Source organism: Vombatus ursinus, unplaced genomic scaffold, assembly GCF_900497805.2.
Source record: "Vombatus ursinus unplaced genomic scaffold, bare-nosed wombat genome assembly UNPS02010548.1, whole genome shotgun sequence".
Classification (NCBI taxonomy): domain Eukaryota; kingdom Metazoa; phylum Chordata; class Mammalia; order Diprotodontia; family Vombatidae; genus Vombatus; species Vombatus ursinus.
The window spans coordinates 363,320-387,583 of record NW_020950326.1 but is presented as its reverse complement, the minus strand read 5'-3'; positions in this window follow the sequence as shown (position 1 = coordinate 387,583).

The following is a 24,264-nucleotide window of genomic DNA, read 5'->3' as shown; positions in this document are numbered from 1 at the left end:
ACAAATTGGCAGTAAAATTAAGACTAGAGCCCCTAGCTCCAGAATCTTCGTGTATTTCTACTATAATTCTTAACTATCTCTATCTTAGCTATCCCTTAGCTACCAAAGAATAGTAACTTTTATTTAGATTGCTTGATTTTGCCACATTTATTATAAAGCGTATTTTCTTGGGACATGCTGAATGAAATATTGCAGTGGCTCAACATCAGTAAACATGGTTTATTCTTCAATTTAATTGAACAAATTCGTGTAGTGTGTAGTATGTTTAAAACACTGCAAGTCACTACAGGGGATACAAATTGCAGGTGAGACACAATAATTACAAGAATAGATGACAGTATTCATTGCCTTCTTTCTTTTACAAAGGAAGCTATATTTGGGGTTTTTTTTTTGGTTGAGTTCATTTATTATTTCAGTTCTACAGATAATAGTTAATCCAATGTGATTTTGATAGTCTAATTTTTTAAATATGTAATATAAAACTTTCAAGGATTTCTTGTCATCATTCTGGTTGCCTTTTAAAAGTACACTCAAGCTTGAATTGTAGCACACAAAATGGAACACAATAGAGCAGATATGGTTTTACCAAGGCATAGAGTTTCTAGTTCATTAAGCCACCTAGATCTTTTCCAAGCTCTGATGTCGAACCCCAGATTTCCTATCCTACGTTTCTGCAGTTTTTATTTTCATACTCAAATATATATTACATTATTCCTATTGAACTTAATCTTATCAGATTCAGCCCAGAGCCTGTCAACAACTTATTATATGCCAATTTTATTATACAGTAACAGTATAATAGCATGTAGTCCTTATGTCATCTGCATATTTGATGAGCACACCATCTATGTCTCTACCCAAATTATTGGTAAAATTGAAAAAAAAACAGAGGCAAATCCAAAATATTGGGATGCTTCATTGGAGACCTAATGACAAATTGATATTAAATAGTTATAGATTAATCTCTGAGACAATCCATTCAATAAGTTCCAAATCCATATAATTGTATTGTTGTTTTGTCTTCGTTTTTCCATCTTTACAAAAAATAGTGTGACAAACCTTTATCAAAGGCTTTGCTGAAATCTAGCAAGCTCTCTTGACAACATTGACCTGATCTACTAGTTTAGTGACCCTAAGCAAAGCAAATAGGGGGTTAGTCTGGCATGACCTGCTGTTGAAGCCATTCTGAGTTGTTATAACCACTCCTTCCTTTTCTACATGTTCACTAATCATCTCTTTATATCTGTTCTTGAATTTTCCCAGATATCAAAGTCAAATTTATTGGCCTATGATTTGCCCTAAAATTCTATTCTCTACCCATTGTTGAAGGTGAATTTGCTCTTCTCTAGACCTATATTTTTCACCTATTTTCCATAATCTTTGATATATGATTAATAACAGCTCACCAATCAGTTCCTCCAGTTCTTTCAGTACTCAAGAATATAGGTTACTTGAAGTATGTGACCAATTCATCAAAGGCAGCTAAGTGATCCCTTACTATCTCCTTACTAATTTTGGAAATCAATTTCCTATTAATCATTTCCAGGCCAAATGTCATTCCCTCTCTCTTCCATGAATTAGAAATTCTTACCATAGATTCATTTCACACACTCACTAATGAGATTTTTACTTGCTCTATAATGAATTGGAATCAAATTAAATAATAGCAACTATCTATATCAAATGTGATAATTACTATAATCATACCATCATCCTTCTTAGTATTGATTTATTTTCCAGCAACATAATGAAAATTATTCAATCCTCAAATGATGAATGACTTAAAGCAACAATTCAGTCAAGTATTTGGATGACAAGTAATTGGGTAAGGATGATTTTCCCTAGAAATGTAAAACAAATCTTGTTTATTTTGTTACTGATTGCTTCAACGGATAGCATATTAAGGATACTTGTTAATTTTCTAAGGAATTTTAGGTGGGAGGTTAACTGCTAGATTTAATTAGAAACTGCTGAACATATTTTCAACAAATGATTTAAGTCTATTTCTTTTTTGAAACACATCACACTCTGTGTAGTTGAGGATTGGCTACATGTCATGTAAAAAGCCATTGAGTCAGGTGGGAACTTTGGTTTTGGAAATGGCCTAATTTCAAGAGGCTGTCCAGATTGTTGATGTTATTTAATCATTCTATTTGACTACTCAAATTGCTGATGTATGGGTTTTAATGGTAAGTAGTATTCAAGAAGGTATTTTGCTATGTGTTCTGAAGTACCTACATAGTGTATGATGTTTTCCCAGAACTATTTGAGCCATGATATCATGAAGAGAAATCCACCCATATTTTTAGATGAAAATAATACAGTAATAATATCAAAATTCAGCTTCAGATACTTTCTAGTAGTGTGGCCCCTGCTACTTAACATTTGTCTGACTCAGTTTCCTCATCTGTAAAATGGGGATAATAATAGTACCTTCCACTGATGGTTGTTGTGAACATAAATTTTTACATTATTGGTATGATGCTTTACAAACCTTAAAACTCTGCATAAATTTTGTTGTTGTAGTGCAGAACATAGATATACAGGCTTCTTATGAGTAATTTATATTTACTGTGAGATGATTATTCATGAAGAATCTAAACATCTCTATTATACTTTGTATGCATTAGTACCAGGGCATATGGTACCTGAGTGCCTCTCCTTCTGTAAGTGGTTGCAATAGGTTTTGACCAGAGAGTCCTATCTATATGAGTAAAGATATAGTTACTAAATGCCAAAGCCCACAGACATATTATAGTTTTAGTGTTCATAGCTATTCTTCCCATGAGAATTCCTTAGGAGAGGTAAAAAGCTATAGGATACATGGTTTACTCCAAAACCAGAGCACAACTGGCCTTTGGGAGAGATGTAGTTCTGCTTCTTCTGTCCTCTATCTCTTTGGACTGATGTCTTCATAGATGGTATAGGCAAACTAGCATACTTGCCATTCCACCCACACCATATCTAGCTCCTGTCTCTGTACCTTTGCAAATGCTGCTATTTGTGTTTGAAAAGTGAACCTCCCTCACTTTCACTTCTTAGAATCCCTGGTTTCCTTCAAAGCTCAATTCACCAGCTCTATTAGGCCACTCCCTGGTACTACAAGCTGTTAGTGGCTACCTTCTCCTCAAACTACCTTAAAATGATGATGATGTGACAATTACATATGTGTGTGTGTCTATGTGATACCACATGTGTGATAAGTACATATACATGTGTGTCTAAATAATTATACTAAATGTATACATATATACATACATATACATGTACACATAAACACACATATAATCTCCCCCTTTTTATTTGAAGGTGAAAACTAGTTTATTTTTGTCTTTGTATTGACATTTGCTTAGCACAGTGACTGGCACATAGAAAGTGCTTAATAAATACTTGTTGACTGATTGATGATAACCTGTTCCTATTCTGCTATGACAGAAACTTTTTTCTCCTCTTAAGAAACTGTTGTAGCTTGGCGTCACATAATGATTCCCCTCAATAAAACATTGCATATACAAAAAAATTATCACACTAACTCAACCATTCTTATTCTGCTGACTCCAATGAAGAAGGTACAAGACTAATGTATAAAATTTGCTTTATCATTCCATCCATTGAAAGTTTCCTGATCTATAATGTAAGTTCTGTAGGGGAAGTAATGATTTTGTTTTTGTCTTTATGTCCCCAGTACTTAGCACAATGCTTTGTCCATCACTGGCATTTAAGTGGCTATTGAATTTTAAAGAATCCTATCCATTATGACTGAATATAAACATATAACATGATACTGTGCTTTTATTTTTAACTTCTATTTGTTCTTCCTTCTAAGTCCAATTTGAGTATCGTGTACTCCATGAAACTTTGCCTGATCTTACAGCTGAAAGTAATTTTTCCCTTTACAAATATTCCTTGAGTGGATTGTGTAGATCTCTGCATTTGCCCCACATCATACGCTACCTTCTCTGATTCTTATTTTGTATATGTTGTTTCATTCCTATTAGAATGAAAGAACATAGGGAGTAGGAACACAGGGTTTCAACTTTGTGTCTCTGTGCCTATCACAGTGCCTTAAAACATTCTAAGCACTTAAATCAAATAAAGTCATATTTATAAAGTGCTTAGCACAATACCTGTAACATAGCAGGACCTTGGGTCAGTTTTGTTTTTTTTTTTTTTTTGTAGCCAAGGTCAATGGCCATATATCATCTGTGTAGCATATTGTGTATACTAAAAGCTCAGTATTGTTATCCTTGCTATTTTTTTTAAATATACATTTTATTTTCTCCAATTATATGCGAAAACAATTTTTGGCATTTTTTGTAAAGTTTTGAGTTCCAAATTCTAACGCCTCCCTCACTTTTTTCTCCCCCTGACCCGAGATGGCAAGCAATCAGATATAGGTTATACAAGTGCAATTATGTAAAACATTTCCATATTAGTCATTTTATACAAGAAGACTCAAATAAAAGAAAAAAAGTGAGAAATAGAATATTTCAGGCTGTATTCAAACAATATCAATTCTTTCTCTGGAGATAGATAGTACACTTCATCATCAGTCCTTTGATATTGTCTTGAACCATTGTATTGCTGAGAATAGCTAAGTCATTTACAATTCTTCATTGAAGAGTATTGTTGTTACTGTGTACAACATTCTTCTAGTTTTGTTCACTTCACTTTCAGTTCATGTAAGTCTTCCATGGTTTTTCTGTAATCATCCTGCTTATCATTTCTTACAGCACAATAATGTTCCATTACAATTATATACCACAACTTGTATAGTCATTCCCCAGTTGATGGATATCCCTTGGATTTCCTATTCTTACCCATCACTACAATAGCTGCTATAAATACTTTTGTACAAATAGGTCTTTTCTCCTTTTTTGAATGTCTTTGGGATATAGACGTAGTAGTATATATTGCTGGATCAAAGGGTATGCACAGTTTTATAACCCTTTGGACATAGTTTGCAATTGTTCTCCAGAATTATTGGATCAGTTCACAACTCCACCAACGGTGCATTAGTGTCTCAGTTTTCCCACACCTTGCTATTTTTAAAGCACACATACACATACACACACACACACTTACACACATGCAAACATACACATGATGATAATTCCAGAACATGTGTGTATCCATATACATATGTATACATATGTATATACATATAAATGTATACATATGTATTACTTCATATGTACTACTTCAAACAATGAAATGATGATGATAGTAATAGTTGAATATTTATGTAGTCTTACTGTGTGTCCAGGCACCGTGATAAGTGCTTTATAATTATCTCATTTGATCCTCACAACAATCCTGGGAGATAGGTGTTATTACTTTGCATTTTACAGATGAGGAAGATGGTGGTGCCTTTGACCTTAATGAGGAAATTTATAAGGGTGGAATGTTTAGGTCTAAAGATCATGAATTCAGTTTCCAAAATTTTAAGTTTAAAATATCTACTGGAATTGAGTTAAAGGTGTCTGAAATGGCAATTGGAGATGTGAGATAGGAGGTCAGCAGGGAAGTAAGGCAGGATAGGTATATTTGAGAACCATCGGTATAGAATTGATAATTAAATCTATTCAAGCTACCCCAATTGGTGATTTCATCAGCTCAATTGGCTTTAATTATCATCTCTACGCTGATGATCCTGAATCTACCTATTCAATGTCTTTGTTTACCTCCCATCTCCCAACTCCACCTGCCCTTTCATATATCTTAAACTCAACATGTCACAACCTGAACTCATTATTCTTACCCCTGAATCTTCTACCTTTCCAAACTCCCAGTAGATACTGGAAGAGCAGATAGAGATTTAGACCTGGAGTCAGGGAGACCCAAGTTCAAATTTGGCCTCAAACTATTATTAGCTTTGTAACTATGTGCAAACTTTTGCTTATCTAAATTTCCTCATCTGTAAAATGCAAAATAATAACACCTATCTCCCAGGATTGTTGTGAGGATCAAATGAGATAATTGTAAAGCACTTATCACAGTGCCTGGACACATAGTAAGACTACACAAATATTCAACTATTACTATCATCATCATCATCATTGTTTGAAGTAATATAGAAAAAGAAGAAGGAAAAGGACAGACCTGCATGAGAAGCCCAGAGTTATTGAACATGACCTAGACGAGGATCTAGCAAAGGAGCTTGAGAAGAATCATTCAGATAGGTAAGAGTAGAACTAGGAGAGAGAAGTATTTGGAAACCCTAAAAAGAAAAGAATATCAAAGAGAAGGCAGTGATCAATAGCGTCAAAGACCGCAGAAAACATCAAGAAGAATTAGAATTGAGAAAAGGTCATTAGATTTTGCAATTACAAAATTGCTTGAACCTTTGGAGAGAGCAATTTTCATGGAATGATGATGTTGAAAGCTGGACTGTAGTTCAGTAGCACATGCGCAGTAGTGACAATTGTGAATGATGGAAGTGATCCAAGGCTAAGGCTTAGTAAGGACACAATTGGTGAAATGATGAAGGAATAAAGAACTCAAAAGAAGAGGACAGTGTATAGATACCAGAGGGTCAAGATGGAAAAAAAGAGGAGAGAGTGGCTCTTACAGAAGTGATGACCTGGGAAAGAACTAGGAATCAAATTTTAGGTCATAGTGTGAACAAAGAGTAGAATTTGGTATGGGAAGGCAGAATAAGAGGCTGAAAATCAATAGATCATGGCCAAATAATGGCATTCCTGAATTCTTAAACACAGAGGCAGTACATTTGTGGGTAATGACAATGCCAAGGGTCTGTCTTTGTGCATGACTAAGGTGGGGTGGAGTAAGTGAGTAGATTGAGAAACTGCATGGTTTAGGTGTTGGAGGAAGTGTCAATATGCATGTTGATATATCCTTGTATGAGGGCAGTACTTGGGGAAAAGAGAAAGATTATGATCCAGGTACTGAACTCATTGAGGAAGGAAGGGGAAAGTCCAGGAGGTCTGTTGACAGCTACCAGGATGTTGATTGGGTGGAAGATGTGGATTGTATGGATTTCAAAGGAAAAGAAGGTACTGAGTAATGGACTCAGAGGGAAAAGCCGGAAGTGGCAATAGGGAGCAAGAAATATTCCAACTCTCTTGGTTCAGCTACTGAGCTGAGAGGAATAAGTAAAAGAACAATCAGTACTGGAAAGGATGGCCAGGAAGACTGTGTTAACAAGGGTAGACAGACTTTTGAGATTGCCAGAGCAAGGAAGAAGGGGAAGAGGAAAATCTTTAAGATGAAGGCTAGTTTTACCCCCTTCCACAAGCATTCCAGAAGGCACAGTGGAAGGCATGGGTGGTATTTTGTAAAGACTTTGGGGTGAGAAGGTTGAGGGGGATAGAAATAAGTAATCGAGTGGAGGGATGGGGAATGGGGTTTAGATGATGACCTATATGTATTCAGAATCATTGATATGTATAGCATATGATCAGGTGTGAGAATGTTAATCATTAAGTAGGAGGCACTTCTCTTCTCCCCAAAGGAGAGTGGATATCAGGCAGGAGACATCAGAGCAGGCAATGGAAGTCAATCCCCTGCATCAAGAGATGGAAGTCTAGCTCCCCTTCAACTTTCCTCTTCCTCTTCACTCAAGGGACATGCAACGGGAGATGAAAGGTGCATGATCAGATGGAAAGTCACTCCCTTCACATTGGAGATCACGCAGCTGGGACAGGAGAAAGTCTAATCTTGCAACTTATATGTGATTCCCACATGTGCAACTAGAAGTCATACCCAGAACTGTTCTTCCTTTCCTCTTCCTCTGTGCAGCAGAAGAGGGAAGGCACAGTTGGATAGAAAGTTGTGCCTTACCTCATTCCTATCATATCTCCTGTGGAATTAGCCTGGACCCTATTCAATTCACCACGGGAAAGCCCATTTAGCAAAATTTTAAAGACGCTAGGAGGAGCCGGGTTGAAGAAATACCTTTCAATGCCCATCATGCCCTTGTTTGCCACATAATCAACATACACATAAGCCAGTATGACGTGATGGGTAAAGCTGGAGACATTTGCCTGACTTCCGTCCAGTAACCAAAATTACTGTGCTCACTACCTGTTCCCCACATCTTCCCCTCAGAGTTTTTGTTCTTATCTTAATAAATTATTTCTTTTCTGAGACTTCTAGGTGAGTTTATTGGACCCCTTGATGCCATGGAGAACAAAACCACTACAAAATCAAATATGGAGAATAAAGTACTGAAATATACTTTATAAATTCAAAATTATGCCACGTAATGAAGCAAAAACATAGCATTTAAGATACTTCTGCTATATTAAGATACCTTTGACAAAGTCAAATTTGCTACGAGGTTGTTGTGTTTTATATTTTTATTCTATCAACTGAGTAATCAGGTCAGTATGTGGAGTTAAGAAAGAACTCAAAAGTGGCCCAAGGATTTCCCCAGGCTTCATATTCCCTTAACAGTCACCCTGACCCTAATGGAAGGTGGCAGTTCAGACCTGATTGGGTATGGACTAATGTCTGCCTTCAGGAGAACCACATTAAAATGGAAAAGGTAGCAGTCATTTCTATTTTTCAGCATTCCTGAACACCTGTCTAGTCCTTTGAATGCCTTTTGTTCTTTGAAAGGAAAGATGAATGGGCATATATCAATTTGCAGCAGAGTTCTCCAGAAGCCATAATCGGCAACTCTTCCGTTATCTCAAACTGTGCATTTTATTTTAAAGGTCATGGCTGTATAATTCTGACTTTTGGAAGCAGAAATATTTTTTTCAAATGTGTAGCCTAATTTCATTGTTCGTGTTTAAATATTCATTTCACATTTGATGGGCCAGGGATTTGAAATTCAAACGGCTCCCTATGCCTTTATTCTTAACAAAATACCCTGTGATAAAGAGTTGCAGTTCATTTGCAACAAATTAAAAATAAGATACACTTTGTAGTTCAACAACAACTAGTTGTTTTGAATAAAAAGAATGTACTTTCATGAAAGTAAAAATGTATAGTCTAGTCACATAGCTCAGATGATTGTACAAACACTTATATTTTATCATATATAATGACATATTACAATATGAATACCATCTTCTAAATGTACTACAAGGTAAATTCCATTAAAATATAGAACTGAAGGTTGAATCTGATGCCTGGATTAAGGTCAAAGAACAGTCAGTTTTGTTCTGAATAAAGACAGTCCTCTGAAGGCATGTACTCAGTGAAAAAGAAAATGCCTCCTTATCTTCCTCTTCAGTTGTTTCAACAATTCAATCATTCTCCTATTTGTTAAACATTTATAAAGTGCTTATTATTTGTCAAACACTGTGCTAAATCATGAAGATATGGGGAAAGAAAAAAATAGTCCCTAACTTCAAATAATTTCTGTTCTCCAATGCACCTGTGATTTCAATGGTGTGAATATTCCCTAAAACAATGTATCTTTCAACCCTTTCATGTCTGGCCATCCAGTCTGCCACTTTTCATGTCCCCCCATAAAACTGCTGCAGAATGTCCATTCAAAATGATAAGGGCTTTCCTCTCATTCTCTTGATACTATGTGTACATAATGTTATACTAGTATATAATATAATACAGGTTGTCCATTAGCTTGTTATCCCTAACTCTCATTGTGCTTGTTTTTTTATTTGTTTGTTTGTTTGTTTGTTCAGGTCGTATATTTCTGTGATGAGATTCTTTACCCCACACCACTGCTCCTACATAACTCTTCTTACATGGTGGGACATAGCCAGTGCCTATTATCTTCTTCAACTTTATTATAAACAAGACTGTAAGCTCTAAGAGGGGAGAGACCCTAACTTGATTATCTTCATCTTTTGCCCATTCCCAAGCACAGGGCTTTGCATACTGAATGAATCACAACAGATTAGGAATCAGAACTAAACATAGTGTTTTACACTTAGTAGTTGCTCAATAAACATTCACTGAATTCCAACATATTAAATGCTAATAACATCTAATCCAGGGTCTAGCTACCTGACCTATGTTGCTGATCACATGAGTTACTAGGCATTCTAAAGACATTATATCCCCACTTCAGAAGAATTGGTCAATAAATTTGTTTAATTGAATTGATATAAATTACTGTGATAATTAAAACATTCTATAAAAATTGGCCCATTATTTCCCCCAATTGACTGGTCATTTGAAGGCATGGTTGATACATTAACCCCTCATAGACCGCTCCAGTGTGTAATCTTTATCATTTAAGTACTGCACATTAAGTGTAGATGGGGTCCAAGGCCTCGAATGCCAGCTAATAGCTGCAGTAGGAAGAAAAATTAGCAAATTTCAAACTTCCGTTCACAGTTCAGTTCTAATGGTAATTGACTATTTGCTAGTTAAGAGGTTTTGCCCAATTATATAGTCCTTATATGAGTGAAATAGGGTTTGAAGTTCACAAGTATGCTTAAATTTCACAACAGGGAGCCCAGTTGGTGGTGTTTCACAATGTTAAGTCTTCTAATCCAGGTATTACTTAATACTGAATACTCAACAAACATGGCACTAAAGAAGTAACAACGAATTTGCCTATTTCATTTTCATTCTGAAACCTGTTATTTGGCCATAATGAGTAAGCTGAGAAATAATTATATGCTACCTACTTATAATGGGTTTTTCTCTAAATATAAAAAGTATTTTTCCTATTATTAAAAATGCTATAGTCTACTTAGTTTATTACAAAACATAATTACATAGGACAAGAAAAAAACATCTGAAATAATTAGCATATAGCTTTGACAAGCTAGATGTTTATAGGATTCTTGGAAAATGGTAGGTATAATTGAAACAAGACCAATAAAACATCCCTATTTTTCCATAACTAATGTGTTAATACTTTGAATTGCTCAACTGAAGTATGGATTAGTTGAGGGTGCACCAAAGGATTGTCATTTTGTGTGCAATGGGAAAAAAATGATTATTTCTGGTATTTTAATTATGAGTTTAAAGTGGATAAATTTCCATCTTTAGCAAATGCTATTAATGTTTGCTGGAGGAAAAAAGAATTAGATAGAAAATACAAATAGCATTATCTTTGTTACATATTTAAAGATCAGTCTTCTACACTCGATTTCCACCTTACATTCAATGTTAGAGGAAATGAGTTCAAATCCTACTTTTGCCACTATGGCAAATGATCACTTTGACAAATAACCTCTCTGGGCCTCAGTTTACTTATCTGCAAAATATGGGGGCTGGACAAAATGATTCCCAAATCCCAAAACATTATGATTGAATGATTCTATATTTAAAGAAAACACACACACATACAATGACATTTGCTTTCCTATAATTTTTGTGATATCCTGACTACACATTAAACTTCCTTTGGTCTATATAATTAAACTTTCATTATTCCTTCTACTTTATGAGTCTATGAATTTTGATTTTGTGACATTTTCTTTTTCTTTGATCTTAATAATCATTCACTTTTTATAACACTTTATAATTTGTAAAGCACCTCTTTACCATAACCCAGTGATGAAGTGAAAGCATGCTGTTATCCTGCTCCATAACCCACCCTACCCCTTTCTCTCAAATCTTTATTCTTCCTATCTATTCTTCCCTTTCTTGTTTCCTACAAATTTGACTAAATCACCACCATCCTGGTGAACAAAACCAAACAAACAAAAAACTATTCATATCCTATCTACACTCAGTGCCTTCACTTTACTTTTATTGTCTTCTGAACTTCCTGCTATATAACTTACAATCTCATCGTTCAAATGAAATTATTCTCTCAAAAGTTACCTCATAATTGCTTTTTTTCTTTTTGACCTCTTGCCAGCAGTTGACAGTTTATTACCTTCTCTCCTCTCTGACTTTTTTTTGTGAAATTTCTCTTAGTTCTCCTCTTACCTGTATGATGACTCCGTTTTTAGCCTCATTTGCTAGATCTTCATTTGTGTCATACCTCATGACTATGGATGTGCTTCATGCTTCTGTCCTTAGCTCTCTTTTTCTCTCTAAACTCTTACTTGGTCATCTTATCAGCTCCATGGGTTCATTTAATCTCTACATAGAGGACAGGACTTGTAGACCTATATATTCTGCTCTATTTTCTCTCCTGAACTAAAGTTATCCATCACCAACTTCCTACTGAAAAATTAAACTATGTTCTATAAGCATTTCAAACTCAATATGTACAAAACAGCATTCATTGGCTTTCCCCTCCAGGTCAACTCCACTTTTGGATTTCTCAATTATTGTTGAAAACACCTTCTAGTCATCTAGATTCACAAATTAGTGTCATTCTCACTCATGTCACGTATCTATTCAGTTGCTACATCTTGCTACTTCTGTCTCCTCATCATTTCTCCTACATCTCCTTCTCTTCACTCACATAACCAACATCTTGGATCATGCCCTTAACAATTCATACTTGAATTGCTTCAATAGCCTCCCAATTGGCCTTTCTTCCTTAGGTCTTTCCACTCCAATATATTGCACATTCTGCTGCCCAAGAAATTTGCCTGAAACACAGGTCTAACTATATCACCGCAATAGCTTCTTGTCACTTCTAAGATCAAATATAAATTCCTCTGTTTGGCATTTAAAGTTCTTCACAACCTGATTATTTCTATTCTTCTAGTCTTCTACTACATCACCCCCCTTCATAAATTCTATGGCACTGGCTTTCAACCATGCCTGGAATGTTTTTCTTTTCCTCTTTACCTTCACCTCTAAGAATCTCTAGCTTTCTTCAATGCTCAGTTAAAATAACACCTTCTGAAAAAGACCTCACCCTTCCCTTCCAATATCGCCCTGCTATGACTGACCCTGATAGTGCTGTTTCCCCTAATGCTACCCTATATCTAACCTGTATATACCACGAATGATGGACTCTGGATAAGAACAGAGGGTATTGGACAAGGGCTAGAAGAATGTGTTTTCCTGAAAATAAGCTCTTTTGCTTAAAAGGGATATAAACTAATAAAGGAGAGAAAGGTAGAAGAGTGCACAGATAGGGTTGTTTAAACCAAGCAATGAAGTGCAATACATATGGCATGGGAAGAATAATAGTAGAGGTCTTCAATAAAAACAAAACCCAAAACAAGAGACTTTGATGTGAAAATCAGGTCAATAACAACACTTAAGGAGTCTGAGAGCTATACTTTAAAGTGCACGAGTATAAGTGAAAAAGAAAATGAACTAGAGATCTTATTTATTTGATCCATACCTCTGCTCTTAATGGTATGTGGAACTCCAAGTGTGGAAACTCCCTTCACAAGAAGATTCATAGCATCATTGATTTAAAGCTGAAAAGAAACTTAGAGATATCTAGGTAGAATAGTGAACAGGACATTGTACTTGAGTTTGAAAAAGATGAATTCATATATTGTCTCAGTCACTAACTAGCTTTGTGAACCTGGGTGAGTCACAATCTCTCTTAGCCTGTTTTTCTCATTTATAAAATGAGGATCATTGTAGCATATACCTAGAAGGAGTTTTGCTAAAATTCAGTGAGATAAAATATAACATGTTTTGCAAATTTTAAAGTACTATGTAAATTCTTCTTACTATTGTTATTAGAAGTCATCTAGTCTGAACTGCATATTTTACAGATTATGAAACTGAGATCTAGAGAGGTTTGTTTTACTGGAGGATAGTGATAATCTTCTCTCTCTACATATTCCCTCTTAGTGATCTCATCTCGTCTCATTTCTTTAATTGCTATCTCTATGCAGATTTTTATTTCCCAATCTAACTTCTGTAATTAAGCACAAAGCCTGCATTTTCAAAAGTCTTCTGGACATTTCCACCTGGTCATGCCAACACACCTCCAACTAGACACATCCAAAATTGACCTCCTCACCTTCCCTCAAAAATCCCTCATGTCTCCTAATATTTTTGTTTCTCCTGTTGGTACCCTCATTTTTCTAGTCACCATGTTTTGAAATCTTAGAGTCACTCTTATCCCTTACCAATCACTTGCTATTCATGTTCAAACAGTTGCCAAGATCTGTTGAGTATCATTCCATAATCTCTCTTAAACATACTCCTTTATTTCCATTTCCAAATCCATGACACATGTTTGGGTCTACATTTCCTCTTCAGAAGATTATTAAAATAGTTTAAGTGAGAACTATTTTAATAGCCTCCTAAAGAATATCTCTGATTTTTCCTCTCCAATCTATTCTTCAATGATTGTCAAGATAATCTTTCTAACACATGAATCTGAGCATATTACTGTTTTCTTAGAAAAAAAAAAACAGCTTTGGGGGTTGGGGTAGGATACTGAAAAAGGAGGAAGTTTAAAAGCTGCCAGCAGCAACAGCATTGGTGTGGCTTAGAACACAATAGCTAAACAAGCTCTGATTTCCAGCATCTAACCTAGCCTGCGGATAAATAACAAAGTCAGGAAAACCAAACTAAAGGAGTGCCTACAATTCTGTCACTCTGAGCCAAGAGAGCTTTCCAGTTAGCTGACAGAGGTAGAATTCAACAGCATTCTACTATTGTTCAGACCCAAACCCAGGTTAGGAACGGGATGTGGGGATGTGATGGGCAAGCAGCAATTAGATTTTGCACTGGATCAGATTACTATAGGAACACTTAAAACTTGAAGGTCCCCAAATTGTCTCTGAGATCCTGCAATAACACAACAGTCAATAACCAAAAAAAAAAAGGCAATAAGACCAGCTCAGACCTTTCCTCAAGAAGGGTGGTAGACAGCAGCCCTAATATCAAATCTGAAGTAAGGAAATATGCTACACACACACTCACACACACACACACACACACACACACACACACACAAACACACAATAATGAGCTATCATGATGGCAGCAACTCTCAAGACACAAGTGGAAAAGAAGAGAAAGATCCTAAAACATCTACAAGCACTGAATCAGAGACAAATATAGCTTTGGCACAAATTAAACTAGAATTCCTGGAAGAGATGAAGCTGAATTTTTTTCAAAAAAAGAGTTTAAAATACTTTATAAATGGAATAAGAATGCTTGAAGAAAAATATAGGAAAAAATGAGAGCTATGGAAGAAAGAATTGGAAATGTAATTATCAGCTTACCACAAGACATACGACACCTTGCCCACACAACAAACTCCCTGAAAATTAGAATGGACCAAATAGAAGCCAATGACTTTGTGAGGCAACAAGAAATATTGAAACTAAATCAAAGGGCTGAGAAGAAAAACAGAAGAAAATGTAAGATATCTCATAGCAGAGACAACTGACCTGGAAAATAGATGAAGGATAAAAATAAGGATCATTGGACTATCTGAACACCATGACTAGGAAAGTAACTTAGATATTCCGTTTCAAGAAACCTTAAAAGAAAACTGTCTAGATGTCTCAGAACCAGAAAGCAAAGAGGAAATAAAAAGAATCCATTGGTCGCATCCTGGAAGAAATCCCCCCCCCCCCAAAAAGCAAACAAACAACAAAAAAGAAAATCTGCAGGAGCCTCCTAGCCAAAATCCAGGGTTTCCAGGTCAAAGAAAAATACTTCAAGCAACCAGAACAAAATAATTCAAGTATCAAAGAACCGCAGTCAGATGATACATGATTTTGCAGCTACTACTATAAAGGAATGGGAAACTTGGAATATTATATTCAAGAAGGCAAAGGATATGGACTTCCAACCAATAATAACTCACCCAGGAAAATTGAAAATACAATGCTACAGAAGAAAAAAAATATACCTTTAATGAAATGGTAGACTTCTAAGCATTTCTAATGAACAAACAAAACAAAAACAAAAACAGAGTTTTGGAGAAAGTTTGAAGTAAAAACACAGTAGTGAAGAGAAATAAAGTGATGAATATGGATGAACTAAGGGAATAAATGAGTATAAACTTCTTATGTTCAAATAGGGGGAAGTGATATATTCATCCCCTCTGATATCTATCATCTCCAGAGAGAATCTAATTAGACAAAGCCTGGGAGAGGTTCTGTTATGTCTTGATGATCCTAAGAAGAAAGTGGAAAGGGGGAAAAGAATACACTGGAGGAGGGGAGGAGGAAGAGAAAAGAAGGTAAGGGGAAAAATTATTTCATGCATTCAAGGTGCACAAATAGACATATATGCAAATGAGAGGGATTTTAAGAATCACTGGACTATCTGAATGCCAAGTATACAAACAAAGAGGAGTGGCAGGAAGAGTGGTTTATACTTGAAGCTCACTCTCATTTGAATTGGACCAAAAAAAAAAAGTACACCCACAGTTGACTACAGAAGATCATTTCAATCAACAATGAAATAGAGGGAGGGGGGTGGTGAGGTAATTTGAGGAGAGGTAGATTAAGAGAGGGAATAATCCTAAGGAAAACAAATTCAAAGGATGTACAAATGTATTTAAGGTGACAAAGAATGGGAATCTGAGTATATAAAAGTGATAGAATATTATTGTGCTAAACTCATCAATATAATTACTCACCAGGATTCCAAAGGACTAATGATAAAACATGCTACCCACCTCTTAATAGAAAGGTGAAAGTCTCAGAATACAGAATGAGGCAAGTATTTTTTCAGGATGTGGTCAATCTGGAAATTTATTTTCATTGACTGTACTTGTTTGTAATGGGTTTTGTTTTTCTTGTGTTCTCATTTAGAATGGGTTGGAGTGAGAGGGTGAGGAAGCAGATTTTGGCTGATTAAAACAAAATGAAGGAAAAGGGAGGAGAGGGAAGGGGAGAGAAAAGGAGGAGAGGAGCCTAATAAATGCCTATTGGATTGAATGAAACTGAACAGTATCCATGAGAGTAAGCTACTATGAGACAGTAAATCTGGGGAAATTTAATGATGATAATGGTAACAATGGACCCTCTAATATTTCTCATCAACATTCTTATGGTATATTTGAATTATGTGTATTTACTGTTCTTCTTTGAATTACTGTCATCATCATCACCATCAATAAACATTTGTCAAGTTGTACTCCAGATACTGTTCTAAGCTGTATTAGTGTAATTGTTAATAGATCTGAGATTTCACTGGAGAACTTTCTCTACCAAGACAGACTGACATCTTCTCTGTCATCAAAGAGAGTTGATTTGGGGTGTTGGGGGGTTAAGTGTCTTCACCCAATTCACACTGCTAGGAATATTCCAGTGTTAGGGATCTGTCATTTCATTAGAGCTCTCCTGGGTGAAGAATTTACCAAACCAGGCTGGCAGCTGCTCTGCAACTTAGAATCTTGTTCACTCACAGTACACTGTGAGGTTAAATGACTTGTCCAGTGTCACAAAGTCACTATGTCTATCTATTGCTCTGGCCTTCAGATTGCAGAATAAAGAGTATAAAACTTCAGAAGGCATCTGTCTGGGAGTTTAAGAAGGAATGAGGAATCAAGTTCTGCACAAACAACCTTACTCCAAGATGTCATAGAAGATTTTTTTTTACAGTTCATCTATAAATATTTTCCAAGCATATCTACAAGCTCAAGGAGTGAGTGATCATTTGTGATATTTCTTTCTGAAGCTTTGTGCTATCTGATTACTTCCCTACCCTTCCTTAATATTGGAAGTTTTCCAATAAGTTCATTGGATTTCCATTAGTGGGAAGTTATACCCTTATCATTTGTGTTTTGAAGAACTTTAAATAGATGAATAAATGTACAAATATCAGTAATCATAGCACAATCACTGTCCTGGCAGAACAATTCTCAGTCCTCCATGCCTCCTTTAGTTTACTTTTGAGCAGACCCCAGAATCCTAAAAATGCATTGCCTAAACCTTAATAATCAGGCATTCTAAAATCTGACTTCTAGTCATATATCTCTGACCATCAAAGTTTAACAAGCATCTCTGCCTTGTCAGAATTACGTCCTGTTCTCAGCAGAATTCAGATATAATAAAGTTGCTCATTAAAAATAATGAGATGCCTTTGTAATAAGTCCTGATCTATAGCTTCTGTCTGAAAAAAAATCTTCTTTTCAATTGAAAAATAATTAGATTCAATTGAGGTCCCTAAGTCAGGATATAAAAGGTAACTGCAAAATCATGCTAAATTATGTAAACTGAATACTTTGAGAATAATCTTTGCAAAATAGCAGATTGCCTGTGAAACAATGATTCATTTGATGGTGAGATGTACCTGCTGCTGAAGAGCAAGCTGAAATCAAAGAACTACCCATGGGGCCATTATTTTTTCCATTACTGATTATAAGCCACTTGCTCCTAAACCTTTATTTTTGAACCAACAAATGAGAATAAAGGCAGAAATCTTATTTGCGGACCATAAGATTCTTGCACTCCTGAAAGATCCAAATGCACTTTTCTTCCCTTAAATGTGTCACACTAAAAATGTTCCATTTCCACCTCACTGAGACCAGGAAGAAGTTTAGCAATTGCTTTAAACAGTGCAAGTACTTCCAAGTACCAGCAGTTTATAGCAATAATGAATTTTCAAGTTTTAACCAACAGGCTTTAGCAGTAATCATCTGCTTCTTCATTTGATGCCCTCATTTTCAAAAGGTCTAACAAGAGTATACCTTGAAATCACAGTCCCTTAATTCTATAGCTCTTTCAAAATTGGAAGTGGAACTTTGAAGGAGAGGTAGTTGAAAGAAAGGAGTTAGTTAGGAGAAGTAGTGGAAGGTCAGATGATCTTTATATTCCCATAGGGGAAAACTTGAGATACCAATTGAAACAAGTTGGTGTCCTTGTGTTGTCTGAGGGATAACATAGGATATTTACAGTGATACTCCCGTTTTGAGGCATGTATCTAAAAATCTGATCCCTGGCACCAAGTTATGCTACTCCTTGATGCCATCTCCAAGCTCCCCATCTTGGTGCTGAGACATCTTCTGTAGGGGGAGGAATTCCAAAATCTCACAATTTCTAGTCATAATTCTTAAATATCAATTGAACAGCAAGTGTTTAATGGATTTTCCTCCTCACTTTCATCCCCTCCAATTGAGTTTGAATTTCATGAGGTGGTTTTCTGTTGTGTTATTCTATAGAAAGGGTTCCTGCATGGGATTGGACCAGATGGTCTCAAGACACTTCCAACTCTAAGAGATTCTATAACAGGATTCTTTCAGTTTTCTACTCTCTTCATGGTGAGTTTCCAACCCAAATCTCAATCCCTTAAATTTGTAGATAACTTTGTGTTCTGTGTTCTGTACTGTCAATGTATTTTACATGCTTCATCTCATTTGATCCTCATAGAATTCCTGAAGTAGGTCAATTTTCTCTCTCTCTCTCTCTCTCTCTCTCTCTCTGTAGATGAGATCTGTAACTTCATTTGCATAGGGAGTTCCGTGTGAAGAACTCCCTCTGTCAATGCTGATTGACATCTGCTCTGAAATTTATTATGGTAGAGAGCTGCTTGGAGGACTGAGGAGGACTTGAAGGAGCTTAAGTGTCTTTCCTAGGACCACATGAGTATACATCAAAGGTGAAACCTGACCCCAGGCTTTCTTGACTCTAGAGCCAGTTTTATAAATATTATAGAACATCATCCCTAATTTATACATGAAAATGCTGAACTTTGGAAAGTGCAAGTCACTTATTCAAAGTAGCGTAGCTATCTAGAAATAGCCAGAATTAAAAATGATGTTTAATTGGTTTGCATCAATTGGTTAAGTTTACTAAGCTTCTGGCAAAAGGTGACCTGGAATTAAAATTTTACCATGGATGGAAAAGATTTTGCTATAGTAGATAGAGCGTTTGCCTGGGTTAGGAGTCGCTTCCTTTTACACCCAGTAACAAATACAGCATCCTCTATTTGTCCCTCAAAGCCCTTCATCACCTGGCCACTTCCTGCATTTCCAGTCATTCTCCTCACATACACCATATCCCCTGTATGTACTCAATGACATTGGCTCCTTGATGTTCCTCACTCAAGACATGCTATCTGCCAGCTCTGAATATTTGCTCTGGCTGTCCCCCATACCTGGAATGCCTCCTTCATCTCTGCCTTGTAGTTTCCCTGGCTTCCTTGAAGTCTCAGCTTCTTCAAAAAAAACTTTTCCCAGTCCTCTTTAATTCTAGTTCCTTCCCTCTGAGATTATATTCAAATTTATCCTGTATATATCTTATTTGTATGTAGTTGTTTGCAAATTTTCTTTCCCATCAGACAGTGAGCTCCTTGAGAATTAGGGTTATTTTTTTTCCTTTCTTTATATCAGCTCTTCTCATAGTACCTGGTAGTGTTTAATACATGACATACACACAGACACACACATACATATGTATGTATATACATGTGTATGTATGTATATGTATATATACATATATATAATATATTCACATATATTAATATATGCTATGGTTAATAGATTCTGACTGATGTGTTCAAACCTGCCCTTTGATACATAAGTAACCGTATAACTCTGGACAAGTTAACTCATATCTCAGTGCCCCAGGTGACTCTCAAGGAGCACATACCACTTTTCATTGGTTGAAGAAGTTTGCTCATAGGCAGCTTTCTATACCAATGAAGTCAAGGGTCCAGACTCCTCTTCCAAAAAAAGAATCCAACAGGCTTGTAATTGAGAATTGACTATGAGAAGAATCACAGTCCTTAGAGATTGAAGGAAAGTAATAGTATTAACTAACATTTATATTGTGCTTACTATGTACCAGGAACTGAGCTAAATGCTTTACAAGTATTATCTCATTTGATCCCCACAACAACTCTGGGAGTCAAGTGTTACTATTATCTCCATTTTATAGATAAGAAAACTGAAGCAAACATATGTTAAATGAATTGTTCAGGGTCACACAGCTAGTTAAGTGTCTGATACTAGGTTTAAACTCAGGTTTTTTTCACTCCAGACTTGGTATTCTACCTACTGTTCCACCTAGCTGCCAAGAATAAGCAAGATATTATGATCATGATCCCCATTTTAGAGATGAAGACATTGAGATCCAGAGAGAACAAGTGATTTTCTCAAGATGATAGTAAGAAGGGTAGAATGTGGGACTAGAACCCAAGTCTACAAAATGAGTAGAATTTAGAAAGTCATGTGTCCTAAAGTTCTAACGGGTCTTCTTTTTCTTTTCTTTTTTATCCAAATACATTCTTCCATGACCTCCAACTGTGTTTGATTCCCACATATTCCCCTCGTCACTTTAAGCTACAATAAAATATGTGAGGACTTACTACTTTATCCAATTACCACAACAAATGCTGGGGTCCTTGTCTCCTACAATATGGATCTGAAATGAGTTCAGCTTTAAGTTGATTCCTGTTTTCGTGGATTTGAAGGGTTTGCCTCAGGCCGTTGGTTCTTTCTCAAGATGTGTACTTAAAAATGTGTGCCTTTAAACAAATCATTCTCTTCTAATTTAAGTTCTTTTAGAATAAATAGAGTAAATAGCTCAAGGATTCTAGCACTGGAAGATAGTTTAGAGATTATCTAGTCCTCATTTTCCAGATGAAGAAACTAAAGCCTAGCAGGGGGAAAATGACCTGTTCACACAGAAAATGAGAAGGAAAAGCAGGACTAAAACCCAAAAAGTCTACTTCCTATTCCCCTCCCTGGACCTCCTCTCAACTCAGGCTCACCCTCCAACAAGACATTACAACAAAAGCAATAGTGTGGACATACAAATGAATCCAAAGTCCAATAGCCAAAGGCCAAGCATCCCAAGGAGAAAAAGGAGAAATAAAAGACAAGATTAATTACAACTGCCATGATTCAGGACAATGATTCTCCTCTTTCTTCTCATGGGAGGAGATTTGAAGCCATGCAAGAGTGTAGCATGGTAAAATGAAGGGAATACAATGAAAAGAAATTTGGAGTTCAGAAGATATGTGTTCACATCCTGACTCTGCCACTTATTTACATCTGACTTCTTGCAAAGACAATTCATTCCTCTAGTTCTCAGTTTCCTTATCTATATCAAGAGGCTGTACTAAATGCTGTATAATTTTCCCAGTGCTTAATCCAGTTTCTTACATACAATAGGTGCTTAATAAATGCTTGTTGATTAATTGGTTGATTTTTGCTTGAAATTCCATAGTCCACTGAATGAATGGTTTATAATGAGTGCCAAGACTTGCCTCTATAGTCCCTTTCTCTACCTCCAAATAAATCTTGAATCTTTGAGAGAATAGTTGTCTCTAGTATCTCCAAAGGGGTTAAGTTTCTGCCTAATGTTTAAGTAGGAGGAATAGATCAGGGAAGAGCATACTTTGGGAAAATGTACTTGGCATTTATAGAGCATAAAACCTGACAGGGTCCATCAATTAGACATTCAATATAACACACTGTCAGAGATGTGTTTTGCAAATAAAAGTCAAGCAGGCTAAGGAAGCAGAAATGTGTGCTGGGGATTGTGGTTATGTGATTAAGTACAGCAAGCTCACCTACCACTCAATCTATACCTAGCAACATGGTCTCCAAGCAAATAAAAAAAAACTCATTAATTTTATTCCAATTATTGGAGAAAAATAAAAAAAAATCCCTAAGGATGAAATCATTCTACAGGAAGAAGATAAAGGGAGGTCATGGAGCCTTCTGGACAACTGGCTTCCTGGGAATCTGTCAGGCTCTGCCCATCAAAAACTAATACTCATTTGCCTCTCCTAACCCTGACCTATGATTCTCCTGATCACAAATTCTACATACTCTACCCAGTATGCATAACCACAAGTGGAAGGTCCACTTGCTTTCATGTTGCTTATTAGGGAAAATAAGATCTAAACAAAACTCCAAAATATAAAGTATGTAGTAAAAGCATTATAGAGGTGCAAAGTACTACAAAACTGAAGATTGTTTCCATCTGGGTAAGAGATTTGGGAGAAGAGATCAAAAGGGAAGACTCCAAGGATACTGTAACATTTGAAATTAGTTTTAGAAAGGGTAGGAATCAAATGTACTCAGCTATGAGGAGATGATGCTCCAGACAGAGACACCATAAACAAAGACACAAGGGGAGGAAACCACAAGCTATGTCCATGGAATGTCAAATAGTCCCATAGGACTGGAATATTGTCATACTGGAGAGCAAACACAAAGGAGAGTTATGGATAAAATATGATGTTATAAAGGAAGTAAGGGATAGAATCATGGAGGACCTTGAATGTCAGGCTAAGGATTTGAGCCTTTATTCAGTATATAACAGAGAGCCATTGAAAATGTTTAAGCAATTGGGATATGATCAGCATTAAGTTTTAGTGATATTAAAAACTCCCTTCTCACCTCAGTTTCTTAGAATCATTGGGTTCCCTCAAGATTCAGATCAAACACCATCTTTTGCAGACCCTTCATGGTCAATCATCCCCTCCCCTTCCCACCAATCTAGAGCTTTCCCTTCAAAGGTTATGTTTCATTTACTTTATTCAGCATGTATATTATATATACTTATATTACATACATATTATACACACCTATGTTATATACCTATATATATATATATGTGTGTGTGTGTGTGTGTGTGTGTGTGTGTGTGTATACTTGCTCCCCCATTCCATTCCAGCCCTCCTGGTAGTTCTCTCTCTATCTAAAAGCACAAACTTAATCATGAATCATTCAGTCCTAGGATTTCCTTTGGAGATAAAAGAACACTGCTCCTTAGGGTGCTTAGGCATTTACAGAGTCAATATGAAATGGAATTTAAAATAATATTTTGGGGACAGCTAGGTGGCGCAGTGGATAGAGCACCGGACCTGAAATCAGGAGGACCTGAGTTCAAATATGACCTCAGACCAAACACTTGACACGTACTAGCTGTGTGACCTTGGGTAAGTCATTTAACCCCGATTGCCTCACTAAATAAAATAAAATAAAAAAAACAATATTTTGCTAACTATATGGGAGTTTCATATATATGTGTGTGTATGTATGTATATATACACATATATATGTATATGTATGTATGTATGTGTGTATGCATGGGGAGTGCAGATAATAGCACTCTATTGTTTGTGGTGAAGTAGATAAAAATAGCAATATTTAACATGTCCAACATAGCTAGAGTACTCTCCCTCCTCAGTTCAGCTTTTTAAAATCATTGATTTCCCTCAAAATTCAGTTCAAACACCATCTTTTGTGGACTAGTCTCACCCCTACCACCTGATACTAGAGCCTAGAGTTGCATTCCATTTACTTTATTCAGTATGGGCAGCTAGGTAGTGAAGTGGATAGAGTACTGGGCCTGGAATCAGGAAGACTCATCTTACTGAGTTCAAACGTGGCCTCAGACACTTACTAGCTGTGTGACCCTGGGCAAGTCACTTAAACTCTGCTTTAGTTTCCTCATCTGTAAAACAAGTCGGAGAAGGAAATGGCAAACCATTCTAGTATCTCTGCCAACCCCAAATGAGGTCACAAAGAGTCAGATAAGACTGAAAAATGACAGAATGACAACAAATTCA